General features: G+C 47.9%; 1 long non-coding RNA gene across 1 annotated transcript in view; it reads right to left on the bottom strand.

Annotated features, from left to right (window-relative positions):
* Positions 1–7,744: 7,744 nt before the first annotated feature.
* The window catches only part of LOC138363783 (uncharacterized), a 101,329-nt gene continuing 90,593 nt past the window's right edge, over positions 7,745–18,480 (bottom strand). Inside the window, exons 2-3 of the long non-coding RNA XR_011228118.1 lie at positions 10,754–10,903; positions 7,745–8,033 (exon numbers count right to left, since the gene is read on the bottom strand). This is a non-coding gene — a long non-coding RNA (uncharacterized lncRNA). The remainder of the gene's footprint in view (positions 8,034–10,753; positions 10,904–18,480) is intronic.

The following is an 18,480-nucleotide window of genomic DNA, read 5'->3' as shown; positions in this document are numbered from 1 at the left end:
CGATGGTAAGAGATATGGGGAGACCAAGACAAACGAGTGTCAAGGAATAACCCCAAAAGCTTCGCGGAATCTTTGTATTCAAGGGGATGACCATAAAGTGACAAAGAGGGACGAAGAACAACCCGTTTCCGCGTAAAAGTCATGGCACAAGTCTTAGAAGTAGAGAAACTTGAAGCCATGATCGGTGGCCCAAGACGACACGGCATCAATTGCAAATTGAAGCCGGCGTTGAAGGAGAGGCGAATCATCACCCTGACAGCAAAGGGTAAGATCATCGACATAGAGAGCGGAGAAGACACCAGAAGGAAGAGAGGAAAGAAGACCATTGAGGGCAACCAGAAAAAGAGTAGTGCTCAGAACACTACCCTGGGGCACACCTTCGTATTACTGAAAAGAGGCAGAGAGAGCGGTACCAAGGCGCACCCGAAAGGATTGACGGGAGAGGAAGCTGCGAAGAAAGAGAGGGAGATGACCACGAAGGCCAAAAGAATGAATTGAGATAGAATATGATTTCGCCAAGTGGTGTCGTAAGCCTTTTCCAGGTCAAAAAGGACGGCAACAACGGAGGTCTTCGCAGCAAAAGCAGTACGAATATAGACCTCCAAGTTCACCGGGACATCTGTTATGTTGCGGCACTTGCGGAAACCTAATTGAGAAGGGAAGAGGTGGTGATAATGTTCTAAGAACCACATCAGACGAACGTTAACCATACGTTCAAAGAGTTTGCAGACAACTTGTGAGAGCAATAGGGCGAAAGTCCTTAGGGGAAGTACCCAGACACCCCGGTTTGCGAACAGGGAGGACAACGGCATCGAGCCAGTCCTCAGGGACTGACGACGACTCCCAGATCCGAATATACAGACTCAGTAAATACTGAGACGTGCACGGAGGGAGACGGCGAAGCATCTCATAATGAATACCATCGGAGCCCGCCGCCGTAGAACCGCAGAGGGCCAGAGCAGAACGAAGTTCAGAGAGAGAGAGAGAGAAGGGATCATTATAGTGAAGTTGAAGACGAGTGCAGAAATCTAAAGGACGTGATTCAAGGACAGGTTTACGAAGAGGGAAAGATTGGGGAAGATGAAGACCAGAGCTAACAGAAGAAAAGTGGGAACCTAGTTCGGTAGCGACCTGAAACGGGTCTGCCACAAAAGTATCATGGAGGTGAAGGACCGGTTAAACATCGGGAACGAACTTACCCGCTATCTTGCAGATATGCTTCCTGATCTGTGGCAGAGGAGTTTCGGACGAAATGGTGGAGACACAAGATGCCCAACATTCACGTTTAGCCACTCTCTTTCCTCGCACTCGCTTTCCAAAAGAAAAGAATCGGCCGTCTGCCGATGGCGGTGTCTCTTCCTGGCTGCACTCTTACAGCGGACAGCCCGAGCACAGTCTGCACTCCACCAGGGAACGCACTTCCATGGACCCCAAATGAAAGAACGAGGAATAGAAAAGATGGCAGCGTCGAAAACAGTGTCATGAAAAAGGAGGAGAGAGCGAGGGAGAGGTCAGAGAGCAGCACCGAGGGTAAATACGTTCCAGTCCGCTTTAGCAAACTGCCACCTAAGGAAGGAGAGGGGAGGGCGAAAAGAGAAAAAGGTGCCACAAGGATGTAGAAATGGTCACTGCCATGGAGGTCATCAAGAACCTGCCACGTGAAATCTAAGTAAAGAGAAGATGAGCAAAGAGAAAGATCAAGAGAGGAAAGGGAGAGAGTCCGAGATTCCAAATGCGTGGGCTCACCAGAATTCAGAAGAGACAGGGAGGAAGAAAGGATAAAAGGCTCAAGAAGGCGACCTCGGGTGTTCGTCAGAACATCACCCCAAAGGGAAAGACGACAATTGAAATCACCCAGCAGGAGCACAGGCTCCGGCAAGGAGTCATTAGATGTTTCAGATCAGGAAGAGAAAGCAGGACACTCGGGAGGAGATAAATGAAACAAACTGTGTACCATTTCTCCACAAAGATACGAGCAGCAGAACAATGGAGAGGCAAAGGAAAATGTAAGGGGACAAAGGGAACATCAGAGCGAATCAAGAGAGCAGAAGAATTTGGTGCTCCAGCAAAAGTTGGGGGGGGGGGGGAAGGAAAGAAAGGAATAGCCACGAAAGCGACCAGGACGAGCACCAAGCATCGGCTCCTGGAGACAGACACAAAGGGGCGAAAACCGCGAAATCAGAAGTTGGAGTTTGAGGAAATTTGCGTAATAACCTCGAACGTTCCATTGAAGAACAGACATCGACGAGAAGAGAAAGAACAGAGGACAAGGAAGAAACAAAGGCGAAAGAGAAACATAGCACGTTAAAGAAGATCAGGGTTGGGATCAGGGTCAGCAAAGTCAGGGTTAGGGGGCATGGGTAAACTGAGCAAAGACGGAGGGAAGGAAATGGGAGAACAGACCAGAGGTGGGCGGGATGGGTCCGGAGGAGAAGGAAGAGACAACGGAGAGGAGCAGTCAAGGACAGCAGCAAGAAGAGGGGGAGTAGAAAGAGGGGAGCACACCTCAGCAAGAGCAGCAACCGAGAGGGAAGCAGAGGCCAAAGAAACCTCCATAGCAGGAACAGAGGGCACAACCACCAAAACGGGAGAGGAAGGAGCAATAGAGTCAGTAGTAGGGGCCGAGGAAGAAAGCGAAGCCTTCTTACCCGCCGGGGAGGAGGAAGGAGAGGAGCCAAGCTTACACTTCTGAATTAGAGACACTGGTGTCCCAGCAACTACGTACCGGGCAACGGATTCCAGCGTCTCAACAGGAGAAGCTGGACGAGAGCACATTTGACGGCCGTTAGGAGAGAGATGGACATCAGCCCGCACTGACAGGCGGCGGGTAGAGTCAATAGACGAAGAAGGATGGAAAGGAGTATAGGAGGGCGACGAGGAAGAAGACACAGGAGACATGAAAGACCGGGTAGAAAGAACGGGACCCAAGACAGAGGACCAGGAGGGGGACCCTTCGGGACACAACTCAAAGGAACAGAGGAGGGGGCAGTGGGCGTATCAGGGTCCAAGGCCCGGAAACAGTTGTGAGTGAGGAAGGTGGGAAGGACGAAGAGAGGAAGAGCGCAACACGCGAGCGTAAGACGTTGGCATAAGGCAGGAGCCGGCGAACCTGGCGCCTCGCCTCAGGAAAGGATAAACGCTCCCGGTGCTTCAAGTTGAGGACGGCTGCCTCAAGCTTGTAATTGATACACGCACGGGAGAAGGTAGGATGGGCCTCACCGCAGTCGAGGTAGCGAGCCTGGGGAGAAGTGCACTCTGTCTTAGAGTGACCTTCGCCCCCACACAAAGGACAGAGAGAGAGTTCCAGAGCAGTGGAGGGCACAATGCCCAAACCTCCAGCATTTGTTACAGAGCCTAGGAGAAGGAATGTACTTCTGGACAGAGTACCTGGCACCAGCAAGAATGACAGGGGGAAGGGGGGGGGGGGAAGGGTCCTACCATCAAAGGTAATCTTCACAACCCGAAGGGGTTGACAGCGACGACCACGAGGGGGACGAGTAAACGTGTCCACCTGGAGGATAGAATGGCCCTGGGCATCGAGGATATGCCGATCATCATCGTGGCAGTCCTGCAGATTCCGAACACCGGTCACAACATGGGGCGGGAAGAGAATAGTGTCAACACTGGCATTCAACTGAGCATTCTTCGAGACCCGAACAGGGGTCTCGCCAAGGCAGGATAAGGCAGCCAAGCAATCCTGGGAAGGAGCAGCAACCACACATGTACCGAGATGAGTGGGGTTGAAGATAATAGAGGCATCCACGGAATCAACAAGATGTCGATGGAGGGAGAAATCGTCAGGAGGCACAGAATCAAGAGGGAGGAGATCAAAGTATTTGGCCCACAAAGCGGGACCAAACAAGGCTTGATAGGCATCATAACGGGAAGGAACCGAGCGAGTGCGGCCGTGTCGAGGATGGCGTTGAGAACCCCCAGAGAGGGGTTAAAAGGCGCAGTAATTACAACTTGAGATTGAGCCATGCCAGGGGACGAGGTAGTCACCACTGGGGGCTTGGGGCTCGACCCAACCACAGGGAGGGGAGTAGTCAGAAGCCAAAGGAGGAGCTAGGTCGGGGCCCCAATGCAGCAGGGTCTACAGAGCCCGGTTTTCCAACACTGACCGACTCGGGAGCTTGGTCGCCCACCCCCACGAGCCTGAGAAGGGAAAGGAGGAACAGAATACAACATAGATACGAAAAAGAAACATTCATTCCCGAATATGCCCCTACACCCACCATGGAGCCACAATTAGAGGCAGGACACCCAACAACAAGCTATCGCCGATCTTGCCGGGGTCCCCCCAGGGGTGCGTCGTGAGTATACGCCCCACAAACGCCACCTTAAGAACCGCGAGTCCGTCGAGATCGGGCTCAGTGACGAAAGGGGGTTTGACAATAAAAGGGTCTACTCGCTCGAGACGTTGGGTACTACAGTTCTACGGGTGCAAGAGTATGCCTCCCCAAACACCCGGGCGTCAGAAAAGAAAGTCGAAAGAATAATCAAAACAGGCAAAAGGTCGGCAGGAAATTACAATATGATAGAAGAGGGGGGAGAACAATGAAACACGATGAAAAGGATAAGGTTACTGGCAAAATGGGTAAAGACAGCAGCAGGAGCATAAGGCTGCAAAAGGACAGGACTGACCCATGGAGCATCACACCCCGGCAGCTGCCCACCAAGCCCCCTCACGGCAACAACAGGCCAGACAGTGAGGGGGCACACGATCATAAGATATGCTAGTGAAAGAGGAGAGATGGCGGACTTTGCGTCTCGCCTCAGGAAAAGAAACTATTGCGGTGCTTCAAATTGAAGTCTTCCTAACATTTGTAGTTTATACACGTCCAAAAGGTAGGGTGGGCGTCACCGCAATTGAGGTAGTGAGCCTGGAAAGAAGAGCACCGTCTTGGTGACCAGAGTCACCCCTCATGGGGCATACACTGTAATTGTGCATTTGAGGGTACCATGCTCAAATTTCCAGCACTTATTGCAAAGTCTAGGAGAGGGAATGTACTCCTAAGTGGAGCATCTGGCACCAACAAGAATTATAGCAGGTGGAAAGGTTTAACTATCAAAAGTGATCTTCACAATGTGTAGAAGCTGATGACCATGAGGGGGGTCGAGTGAACATAACCTGTAGGACTGAATGACCTTAGGCTTCAAGGATATGTTTAATATCCTCGTGGCAGTCTTTCAGGTCCCTAACACCAGTCGCAACATAGTGCAGTAGGATAACTGCCAACACTGGCATTTAACCGGGTATTTTTGGAGGCCCCTAACTGAGGTGGGGAGGGGGGGGGGTCTTCTCAATGCTGGACAATATGGCTAAGCAGGTAGCTGCATCCTGAGGAGCAGCAGCAATGACACTTGTACCAGTACAGGTGGGGTTAAAAGTAAGAGGCATCCACCTAATCCACGAGATGTTAATGAAGGAAGAAATCTTCAGGATGTGTAGAATCCGGATGGGTGAGATTAAAATATTTAGTCCATGTAGCAGGAATAAATAAGGTGTGGAACGTATTAGCACTGGAGCGAGTCTTAAAAAGGGGGGGGGGAGGTTAGTGCCAAACACCCAAGGAGAGTGGGGGGGGGGGGAGGTAAAGGGCGCAGTTGTCACAATGAGAGAAGTTGCCACTCTAGGTGATGAGGTGGTCACCAATGGAGGCTTGGGGGCTCAACCTACCACAGAGGGAGGGTGAGTGAAGGGAGTAGTCGGGAGGGTCAAAGGAGTAGCTTTGTCTGGGCCCAATGTAGTGAGGGCTACAGAGCCTGGTCTTTCAACAGTTCGACTCGGGGGTTGGGGGTGCGCCTGGTCGCCCACCCGACGAGCCTGGGGAGTTATACAAGGATCATTCAGCAGCAGCAGAAACTAGTATGTAATAATTACATTCCATGGTGGTTATGGGGGCTTATTCGTGAGCCACAATTAGAGGATAGGACACCTACGTACATATATACGGCGCACATACGGCACACACAGACGAGATAAAGCACCTGAATTATTGGGATCGTCTCAAAGCTCTCCAAATGTATTCACTAGAAAGGAGACGAGAGAGATACCAAATAATACACATGGAAAATACTGGAGGGCCAGGTCCCAAATCTGCACAGTAAAATAACAACGTACTGGAGTGAACGACATGGAAGAAAATGCAGAATAGAACCAGTGAAGAGTAGAGGTGCCATGGGCACAATCAGAGAACAATGTATGAACATCAGAGGTCCACGGTTGTTCAACGTCCTACCAGCGAGCATCAGAAATATTACAGGAACAACCGTGGACATTTTCAAGAGGAAACTAGATTGTTTCCTTCAAGGAGTGCCGGACCAACCGGGCTGTGGTGGGTATATGGGCCTGCGGGCCGCTCCGAGCAACAGCCAAACTCACATAAGTCAAGTCTGGCCTCGGGCCGGACTTGGGGAGAAGAAGAACTCCCAGAACCCCATCAACGACTTGGAAAGTAGAAGAACTCCCAGAACCCCATCAACCAGGTATCAACCAGGTGCCTGACAAGACAGACCCCCGCCCCGCCCCACCGCCAGGGGTGCATCGTGAGTATACGCCCTGCAATTGGCAATCGCCACCTTAAGAACCATCAGTCCGTCGAGATCTAGTTCAGTAACGTCGGGTACCACGGTTCCATGGGCGAGTGCCTCCCCAAACACCTGGCATAAAAATAGATGTCAAAGAATAATTAAGAATGTCAAAAGGTCAGCGGGAAAGAATTAGTTGAAGAGTGGTGGTGGTGGTGGTGGTGGTGGTGGGGGTGGGGGGGGGGGGTCGGGTGAAGAAAAAGGGAACTTCAGAGGAAATAGCAACCAGCACAATTAGTTAAGACGGCAGCAGGAGCACAAGGCTTCAAAAGGACACAGGACCGTCCCATTGAGCATCACAGCTCGGCAGCCGCCCACTAAGCCGCCTCATGACAACAGGCTGGAAAGGGAGGGGGCAACTTGTTTTTAACTGCCGATATCCGCTATATATAAACGAAGAAAATTGTAGTCTAGTAAAATTACTTTTGCCGTTCCGTTTCAATTTTTCGTTCTATCCATTACTATTTTTTTTCCTTCTCAATTCAATTTATGCTTTGATCTCTTAGTTTTAAATTTTAGTCCGTTTCCCACATATTGCTTGAAACTGCACATTGGTGTCTTTAGGCATATTATGTACCTCCTCAAAATCCAACATTTTAACATCTTTTATGTATGCACTTTTACCTGAATAAATTATATTATATACCTTATACATAAATCATGCATTTAACAAAGATGAAAAAAATTAGCAGTTTGTAAAGGTACACACATTTCCCGTCCAGCCTGAGCCCGTTACCAGTTTTGCACGGCTCTGGCAGGAGCCGAGGGATACCACTTACCGGGCCTGCAAAGGCGCCAAATACATGTTGGTGCACTTGAGCACTGCTTCGGGCAACACCCTTCTCTTTTTAAACAGTTCAACGATATTGTACATTCTCTCAGGCCGGTGCAAAGTCTTCATCTTGCACCATAGATGGTGCATCATTCACAAGTACAACACCCAGAGCAGGCATGAGGTCGGGGGGCCGAGCCAACCCCAGCAGCTCCAGGCGGCCACTTAACACGGCAACCAGTCCTCTGCGGAGGGATTGACAAACTTGCACCTTTATCTAGCAAATAATCAACTTTTGTATTTAAAAACTTACTACCACTATACTTAGTTGCTAATAGCCTATGAAATAAACAGACTTTCTAGAGGTTATTAACAAGGAAAATTTATGAAATCTTTATTTATACACGACTAGTGCACAAGTGCTAACATTCACAAAAGCATTAAAGATAATTCAGATATTCATCTTGGCAATCACTTCTATCTTGTCGAGAGCAGCAGTGAAGGTGTCGAAAGCCGCAGCAGCATGCGACTCGAGGCCAGTCCGAACTTCACGCCGCCGCCTCACTACTGCTTTCACCAAAGGCATGGTCGAAGAACTTTGACCGGTTTTCTAGTGGGATCGAACAACGACACGAAGAGCAGCATACCACCGAGTAGGAAGCCAGCCACACTAAAACAATCAGGGGGATGAGTAAATTAACACATCAGCAAAGCTACATTGCTTAAAATGTTCTAACACTAAAATGGTAATAATTATATCAAAAGTGTGGACGATAGTCACTTTGAACTGTTTTATAAGATAAATATGAGCATGGCAGTAGTTTAAGGCTGTGTGTAAACAGTAGGAACACATTTAGCCTGGGAAAGGGGGAAGGGGATTGATTGTAAAACATCCAAACGTACTTCGCTTTTGCAGTTGTCTAGAATCTAGATCACACTAATCTGTGCATTATACATAGGGTGTATGATTTTGTAGTTAAATAATAATTTGTAGAGTTGCGCCAATAGTGTACAGCATTTCGGCCAAACCTAAAAAGATTAATATTTTGGTAACTTATCAAGTAATCCTTAAACGTAACTAGAAATTTAACAATTTGAACTCTTGATAATGCTGAAGTAGACTACTACTTTTAGACATCATAGCTTTGAGTGAACTATCCAAGTGACAATGTTTAAGTGACCACGATAAAGCCAAAACCTGAAGCCCGATTAAGTGACCACGATAAAGCCCGAAAAACATGCCCAAATTTCTTGGCCGAAACGCTATTCATATTATTAGCTTTAGGTATTTTATGTACAAGCTCTTTATATCCTACATTATGTTTGCATCATCTATGTATGTACTTTGTCCTGAATAAAACATTTAATTCAATTTAAAACGTGCATGAACACGCTGGCTTCCTGTCCCGACAATTGAAATTGAAATAAGTTTATTGAGGTAACACAAAAGGGATGAGGTAGCTCAAGCTATTCTCACCCTGTTCAGTACAACGTGTTCTTACATATGTAGACACACATCAAACAAACATATTGCCGAACATTCTGCGAGATAAACATACATTTCCTCCTTTACACAAGTAGTATGGTATCAAACGTACACACAAATACTTTTATGACTTAGGTATACTGTATAGACATTTTGCAAGACATAATTTAACAAAAGTTTACAGTCTTGGTGCAAAATTCTTTTATCTCTCCAGAATATCAACCTTTCCGTTGTGACACATCCAGGCTATTTGTTCAGGAACAATCCTTCTCTGTTTCTATATACATTAATAAACTGACAATCAAGAACATAATGTGAAAGGGCGTGGGACCTTAACATACCACATAGTTTACACTTCGTGTCATTACCATGAACACCTATCCCATATTCCCACTAATATTTGTACCAAAGCCTGAGCCGCATGTGCACAGTAATTCCAAGCATTTCTCCTTTTACCATAAGTAAAATGGGTGTTTTGACTCGCATGTAGTTTTGCATGGTTTGACTTTCCTCATACATGATACCTCTCCTCGCCACTTCTGCATGTGCCTGTCCCGACAATGATTATTATTATTATTATTATTATTATTATTATTAAGAGTAAATGAAAAGTATGGGCGTCATTTGGTACACAAGTCCAATTCGACGAAGCTAGTTTTTCCCCTTAGTCCTTAGTTTAAAAATAATTATGTTGTTTGTTAGGCTAGGAAGTATTCGTTTAGGTTGCATTAGAATGTTGGTCTTGGTTTTGCTTATTTACTTAAACCACAATTGGGAGACAATTCCACAATATTGGTTCCTTTTATTTGCTTTGGATAAGTGACAAAATTTCAGGGGCTTTGAGTGACTAGTTCCATTTCACCCCTTTAAGTAGCATTTCAGTTAGTAATTAAGAACTTTTAAAGTGAACTGCAGAAACGTTATGGATTTTGCAAGACAGTTATTTATACCCACTCTTAATAAAGAGCAAAGTTTTAATTTTTCAGAGTGCGTCAATTACATAGCCTATGAAGTTATACTATTACAAGCTTGGTTCTGCTCAACCCTTTACGATGCCTTAACCCTATTCTTCTACAATACTGTGTAGGCTCTAACAGCTCTGAGTAGCTATTAGAGAGTAGGCTCTAGCAATCATCGTTAATGTCGTCTGCAGTTTATTCATTCCTACAAACATTGTTGGCAGACAAACTAAAGCATAATTGAAGCCTTTCACAGCCTAAATGGAATGAAGATTCCATCACTTACACTAATATAGACCACCAAAGGTCAACGTTATAAAATTGTAAATAAAAATAAATCTTAAAGAAAATTATCAAATTTTAACAAATTAAAAATATACCAACAACACTTCAAGTATGTTTATTGAGACAAGAAAAAAATACATCTCAAAGGGATAGAGTAGCTTAGGCTATTTCTACCTCCCCCCCCCCCACTGCCCAACAGCACTTACTGTACCCGTGTAGACTGTCAGTACTTTAAATGGCTATGTGTACATTAATAAATTACCAGAAAATTTTAACCTTCAATCACTGTGGCACAAATTGCTTCGCAATAACTTGCGATCCTCGTTTCCAATCTTTCAGAACTTCTGCTTTATTTAATTTTGTACCTTTCCTTGTTACAGCAAGGGAAGATTTTAATGCTTTAACTTATTCAATATACTGTACTGACCAGCCACAAATTGCAGGGCATTGATGCTCTGCTTCATTTACATTAATTATCCTGCCGGGAGACAAGATTTAAAGCTGACTGCTTAATATAAAAGCTTAGCTTGGAATGTTACAAAATCTGCACATTTACCAGGTATTACTAAAATAATTTAACTTGGAAACTAGGTTATAATCTAACCTAGAAATTATTTTAATACGAGTTTCTCAGAGCCGAACAGTTAAAAAACTGCTTACCTGTACACAACGTTGCCGACTGTGGAGTCTGATCTAGCCAAGGGGACGTCTGTCCGCAACCTTTCCAACTCCACCTTCGTCTTGGTTGCTCCGTGCTCGTCAAGAGGAACACCCATACCCTAGGCATCCCCAATCACCATTAGTAGTACACTGAAAAAAATTACCTTTGAAAGTTACAGCTCAAACTAATCTACACCCAAGTTATTAGGTATTTTGAATCCTATTAAACCCCTGTATATTCTTTACAGGTTTTAAATAAAAATCATTAATTATTATTATTGTTTCAGAGCAATCCTGGTGGGTTTGATGCTCCCTGGATACTCGTCTGGGAGATGTTGAAAGAAAAATTAAGAACTAGTGCAGACTAACGTCTGAATTTTCAGCCACATACTAAAAGCTATAAATTGAGTAATTGCTGCACAGAATAAAGGGTTTCGAATCTCCTTGGTATGGGTATCAAATATAACCCATCATAATGACAGACATTGTTCTATCTGCGGTTGGCTAGCCGCTCCCTGCCACGTCCTTACCGGGCGTGTAAAATGGTGCCGATTCCTAAGATTTCTAGGCCAGGAAACACTCCCCCCCCCCCCCCTCACACTATTGCCTCATTACCGATTCTTATACGATAGTGCAGCCGTTTCATTAGACCGTAAACAGACTTTCAAGCTATCAGGATCAACGAGAGACAGAAGTGTTACGGACCCGAATCCAGCGTCCGAGCCTGGAGCAGTGACGACCACGCCATCTGTGGGTCAGCTCCCGAAACCCCCTCCAAATGGACGACAACACCTGGTGAGGACGAGGTGTACTGGCCACAAGGGTTAGTTTCCCGTCCTGTTCAGCTCATAACACGGCCGCTGCTGACCTCTGGTGAGGTGGAGCTTAGACAGCAACGCCATCTATGGAATGGATACGTCGGGCGTTTGTGTCTAAGCCTGTAAGTGAGGTGCTTTAGAGTGTCCCTGTTACTGATGATGTGTCTGATTACAGAGTCGACCTGGGACTGCTGAAATGGAAGTTGGATCAGTCTACCCAAGGCAGTCGTCTCGTCTCCAAGTGTTTGCTGCAGCAGCTGTGAGTCGCCCCCGGATGAACACTGCGGTGTTGACCTGCCTGTGAAGTGGCAGTTGAGGGATTGTCATATCGGGACTGACTGGTGGAGACGCTTAACCACTGGGGAGTTGTGGCAAGGAGAGTGATCTGTGGTATCACACGAGGATCCTGACAAGGGTTCGCTACCTTAGTATCGATCGTGGAGTGGCCTAACCAGCGTCGCTGATTTGGAACCTGCCAGCTATCTGCTGGACTTGTGGTTGACGGCCTCCACGACGGTGCCCCCAGTGGAACTATGACTTGGCTGGCCTGTGGCCGGGGTAGACTCAAGATTCTCGAAGGATTCGTCGTGAGGCCACAAGAGCACCAAGAGCTTGGCATCGTGAGCACCGTGGAGATCCAGAGTCTTCAGAAGAAGACAACAGTGTATATAATAGTGTTTATATACACCCCACCCCCCCCCCCCGGGTAATCTTATATATATTTATTGGTGACGGTAATTATATTATTAAGTTTTTGACTATTTCCCTTCCCCTTTAATTTACTTGCGTTACGGATCTCATCCCTTGAAAGCCACTACTGGCTTGGGGCCGGATACCCTTCCTCTAACATCAGAGTAAGAACCCGGTTGCGACCCGAGAGGGCCGTAACATAATTCCTGTTCATTCATTCCTGTGGATGGATGCGCTGAAAACCTTTAGATCCTAGATGTTCTTCTGGCTGAGGTCCAAGTGCTGAAATTCCTGCGCACCTTGACATTGAGGAGACTTTCGACAGCGTCCCTCATGCAGCCATCGATCGGCCCATGGAGCGCAAGGAAATCACCAAGCTTTTAGGGATATTATGTCGGGCTATGATGGTGCCTCGACAGTCATAACCAGTCAGAACGAGAAATCAAAGGTAATCCCTGTGACTAAGGGAGTCAAACAGGGATTGTCCCTAGTCCCTTTCTTTTCAATTTGGCGATTGATGAGGCACTTGCCAATATGAAGAAACTGAGCCTGGGGATTCGTCTGGGGGGAGTAAAAGGTGTCTGTACTAGCGTTTGCAGATGAGCTGGTCGTGACAGCAGAGACGCCGACCGGCCTTCAGGTATTGATGTGTGGTACGTTGAGTGGCGCTGTCTTGAGGGTCAACGCGGGAAACTGCCGATCACCGAGCCTACAAATTGATTGCAAACGCAAGAATGGTATCTTCACAAACGAGGTTCCATGTCGAGGGCACAGCCATGGACTATTGGTATCACTGACGAGTACAAGTACCTTGGTATTCTTGTTGGCGACTGTGTCAGGGGCATCTCCTCTGTCTCACTGAGGAGGGTCTTATCACGCAGGCCCCCCTCAAACCTCAGAGGTTATACGTGCTAAAACACCACCTCGTTCATAAACGACGACCGTCTTATTCTGGGCGTGGTGTACAAAACTGAGCTAGCAAGAATCAAATGGAGGATGAGGCAAGCTATCCGTAGCTGGCTTCGTTCACCGCACGACAATAGTAGTAGGCTTCCATCAGTCTCTGGAGACCATGGAGTTGCGCTCTGGTGTCGGTCTGGTCTGAAGTGGTCTCACCAGGGCGCAAAGCCAGGGTAGGTTGATTTGGGGAGAAAGCTGTTACCCAGGCAGCAGGTCTCCCCCTCCCCCCCCTCTCCATGGCGCTGAAAGTCTCCAATGGAAAGGCACACACACCAAAACGATTGGTTCCAGCGCCGTCGCAGGAACTGAGTTCCGGGGATAACCTCGAAGTAGTTGAAAAAGGGCACAGGGACCTCCAACACCAGAGACCGCCGTGGACGTGGCCGGAAAAGAACCACCCCATCAAGGGTATGAACGACCCCAGCCTCTTGAAGCAGAGCTTGGGCCGCACGACCCTCGGGAGGTGGACGTTCCGATCCTGCACCTACGTGTTCCAGACAAAGATCGTCACAGCCCTCTTTCACCCGAGGCCTGCCTTTTTCAAGACCAAGAAGAAGGAAGAGTGATTATTTTAATATAAATATTTAATAATTATTATAATAGTAATAATTATAATGGCTCCGTTCACCGCACAATGCAATAATATGCAGGATAAGATACCCATTAGGTCGAGCCTTGAAGTGCGGACAGCTGAAGAGAAGTCAGCGAGAGGATATGCTGAAGTTGTAGAGAAAGTGCCAGGGCTTGACCTAGCTGCATGTCTTAAGTCGATGCTGAAACAACCCCACAACTGGCAAGGCTTCGAGTCGGGTCAGGAAGAGCGGCAGTGGCGGTGCTTCATTCTAGGTGGTGACTGTCTTCGGTGGTGTCTTAGTTTTCTTTCTTCACCTATTTCTTCTTGCTTCGTGTTATCATTTGATGTTTATTCTTTTACTCAGCATAGTCCTGGGGACAAAGTTCGGATACCAGTGTGGATTTATCGCATACCGAGAAGATTGCGTCGTTGTCAACCATTTCACATTAGCTCCTAGAGTGTTCTTCATACCTTCTTGAGGTTATCTTGAGATGATTTCGGGGCTTTTTAGTGTCCCCGCGGCCCGGTCCTCGACCAGGCCTCCACTCCCAGGAAGCAGCCCGTGACAGCTGACTAACTCCCAGGTACCTATTTACTGCTAGGTAACAGGGGCATTCAGGGTGAAAGAAACTTTGCCCATTTGCTTCTGCCTCGTGCGGGAATCGAACCCGCGCCACAGAATTACGAATCCTGCGCGCTATCCCCAGGCTACGAGCAACCTTGTGTATAATATACGGCTGGTGAGAAATCTGAATTCGGGAGATCCAAATGCAGTGTTGTCACGTTAATATATTTCAGTTACTGCTGGAGAATCAATCATGGTATCTTACGAGTCTGGGGTGGTGAGTGTTTCAATGTCAACAGAGGCAGTAGAATCAGAAGACAGGTGGAGGTCTGCAGGAGCAACTGATATTGGTGCCGATGCAGGTGATGTAGTCGCCGGTATAACTGGAGTAATATGTGGTTGGTCTGGAGTGGCAGTTTGCAGAGGTAATGGAGCTGTAGCAGGTTGCAGAGGGTGGGCGCCGGCAGAGATCTGCCAGTGCAGCCACTGCCACCGCTACGTCTGCCAGTGCAGACGTAGCGGTGGCAGTGGCTGGAGCTGTAGTTGTGAAGAGTTCCTCAGAAATATTAAATGTTGGTAGACCATTGGAAGCATATAGTATGTTTAGAATTCGTGCGAATTCCTTGCAGTTCCTGCCTACCACCATTCAACCAGGTGGACGAGTCCGAAGATGGTACTATGATCGATGTTGGGGAACAACTGGTGTGGTGAAGGCTGGCTTGTTGATTGGCCAGAGGCTGTGGCTGTTGCGGCAGAGTCGATGATTGGTTGGCGGACTGGGAGCTAGACCCCCATTGGCTTACAGGTTGTGCAGACGCTCTGCCTCCGCCTGGAATTTCAGGGAATTGGCGGCTTGCACGTTGAAATTTGATGGTGCACGGGGAGTGGTGTTGGTCTGCCTGGCGTCGAACATCTGTATTTCTTCACGTCTTCGGGGGTACTCTGCGGCTACGGCAGTATGTTCGCCATCGCAGAGAAGGCAGTGAAGATATTCGTTCATGCAATTTTTTGAAGTGTTGGTTCCCAGTGCACTTGCTGCACCGTTGGTCCCGAGATGTACAATTCTTTGTGAAGTGATCGTAGCTAACACTTGTAGCATTGCCGAAGCCGTTAATAGTGTACTTTGGTGATTACACAGACATTGCAATTGCGTGATGCATTAAATGAACACATCCACAAGGGCCGTGACGAAGATTCGAACCTACATCTGAAAGCATCCCAGACGCTTCTTTTATCGAATGAGCTACAACATGGTCAAAAGAATTTTAACCAGAAGTTCTACTGACCTTACTGGACCCTGCAGCCTCTCAGACAAACCAGGATTTTACAAAATTTCCCCCCCCCCCCTCTGCACTCTAGCTATGTAGGCCGTTCTACGTCTTTCGCCATTACTTCATTACGCAAGTCACAATAGCGTGATGCATCGAATGAACAAATCCACTAGGGCCGTTATGAGGATTCGAACATGGGGGAATTTCGTAAAATCCTGGTTTGTGTCTGAGAGGCTGCAGGGTCAGTAGAACTTCTGGTTGAAATTCTTTTGACCATGTCGTAGCTCATTCGATAAAGGCAGCGTCGGATTCTCTCAGACGTAGGTTCGAATCATCGTCACAGCCCTTGTGGATTTGTTTCTTTGGTGATCTGTCCTGGGGGGGGGGGGGTGCTAGCGATTCCAAAGCACCAAAAGCCGTTGGTAGTAGCAAAGGTAGCTTCCTTAGGCGATGTGGAGGTGACCTTCATGGTGGAGAGGTGGCTGTCATGTATAGATTGATTGATTTAGATTAAGCCACCCAAAAGGGGGCACGGGCATGAATAGCCCATAAGTGGAGGCCCTTTGGAGTCATTACCAGTACCAATAGCTGGTTCTTGGGATCTGTGGATGGATGGCATCTTCATGGTCGCTTGCAGTTTATGACCCGCAGGAGGCTTAGTCGCCAGGTTGCAGTTTAATGTGCAAATCAACGCTTTATATCTGAACAGAGCAACGCCGGCAGTTTGGTACCATCAGGATCGTCGTCCTTTGAGGAATTGCATTTGTCCATCAGGGAATTTGCGGTGAAACTCTGGGTCGTGGTATTCTTTTTTCAGTATTGTGAGATTATTGTAAGCGTTCATGGAGTGGGCGTGGACATACTTAGGGTGCGGGTATTTGTTCTGGCTGATTAACTTGTTAAGTCTGTGGGCCAATTATCGTCTGGTGTGTGTTGCCATTGAGCTCACTATATGCTGTTCTTTCCGATCAGCAAGTATTTTTGTTTTCTTAGTCGTCTTCGGTCGCAAGGCCATTCTCGTCAACGTCGGCTCTGGGGAGCCTCGGTGTTGGTTGTGGGAGTTTCGCGTGGTCCGTTGTTTTTGGATGTGGTGTCTTCGTTGGCAGGGGTAGCCAGTGTGGGTGGCGTCCCTGTTACCGGACTGGTTGTGGGTACTTTTGCAGGGTCGGACACCGGGCCGGCCCCAGGTGGAGGAGCTGGGAGATGGTTGTCTGGTACTGTCACCGTCGGAAGTCCATTTGCAGTGAGCAACCTCTTGTTGTTGTTTTAGATTTAGCTACTCAGAACGAAGTGTCCATGTAGCACGGGCTATGGTGAGCCCGTAAGGAGCTTGTTGATAATGTGGATGTATAGGTTGATTTCGTTGCCTGCCAATTTGTCGGCAAGGTGTAGAAGCACCGGTAGGAGGGAGGTGTTCGTGGCAACTGCAGCAGCTTCTCCAGCGTTCTCGGGCAAGGCCGGGAAAGCAGACGTAGGCGGTTTGGCTAGCCGAGTTGAGGTGGTGCTTGCCTTCATTTTTATTTCTTCCTGATGGTGGAGACAGTTGGGTGAAACTTCAGTGTGCGGGCCACTGCAGAGTAGGCAGCGTCAGTGGGAGGATGTGCAGGCTTTGTAGTGATGCTCCTGGGCGCAAATACTGCATTTCTGCACTTACTCGGTGCACTTACTGGTGTAGTGGGAGTATCGGTAGCACTTTAAGCACTGGCGGAGCTCTGTGTATCGTTCTTTGGTCATGTGGGCAGGTGGAATCTTAATTCCGGCGCACTAAAGGCCGTGTTCTTTGACGTGGGTTGCTACAATGACCGTGAAGGTCACTTTCAGTGTGGGTCTACGAGTGTTGTTGGAGTTGGTGCTAATCTTGGCCACTACCATGGTCAGCGTCAAGTTCAGGAAATTGATGCTGGCGAGGATTTCGTCGTCGCTGCGGTCAGAGATCCATGCGCTGATGTGTCTGGCAAACAGTCCTGTCCGCCAGGTGGCATCTAGGAGGAGTGAGGGTGAGGCCGACGTCTAGCAGCGTGGTCGTGGAGGAGGCGGCGAATAGTTTCTCCAGGTCATTGTCGCTGGAGAAGAGAAGGTGAATACCTCTGGTCTCCACGATGTCAGGTGGTGAGATATTTTTGATGGTAGAGACCTTTTCTAAGATCCCAGCCGTAGTGAGAATAAGGTCCTCTTGGAGGCAAACCTTGACTGTGCAACATGGTACAGGTACCATAGATGCCTCGGTCTGTGCACTATCTGTGCACGCGTGGTGGAAAAATACCAGGGGGGGGGGGGTGGTAATGTATAGGAATGAACTTTACCGTGAAGGAAAGGTGTTGTTCGTTTATGCTTGTGACGTCTTTGGCAGCTTTCAGAAAATAGGGAGCTCACTCTCCGGACAAACACCGTCCTGGCTGCGAGGTAGTGTCATGGTGGGGTGAGGATCATGTGTGCCGCCTCAAGAGCAGAGGGGGTGGTGGGGTCGAACAGACCCTGTAATGTTGCAGCACTGTTAAACAGCAGTTTGGGGTTCTCCGTCGTTGAGGACTACGTCTAGTGGTGCAACAGGTGTTATAGTGGTGATCAGGTCCAGGATCTCTAACCGGGTAACGGTCCGGTCCCCTCTGAATCGCACCTTGATCCGGTAGATCATAGTACACAGGCTTAGCACCAGAGGGTTGCACTTTGCTTAAGAGGCCTCCCATCTCTTTCCGGTATAATGCACTGGTTTAGGATGGGGTCTGACCTAGAGTAAAGCGCTCTGAATGTGCACGACACGCCCGAATGTGTTCTTTTATACTGACTGGAAGGACGGTGGTCTGGGGGATGCCCGAATTTGCCTCTTCGATCCGGCTGCACAAGAACAA

Source organism: Procambarus clarkii, chromosome 11 (assembly GCF_040958095.1).
Source record: "Procambarus clarkii isolate CNS0578487 chromosome 11, FALCON_Pclarkii_2.0, whole genome shotgun sequence".
In the NCBI taxonomy this organism is placed as follows: Eukaryota; Metazoa; Arthropoda; class Malacostraca; order Decapoda; family Cambaridae; genus Procambarus; species Procambarus clarkii.
The sequence above is the reverse complement of the archived record's forward strand: the minus strand, read 5'-3'. Positions and strand labels throughout refer to the sequence as shown.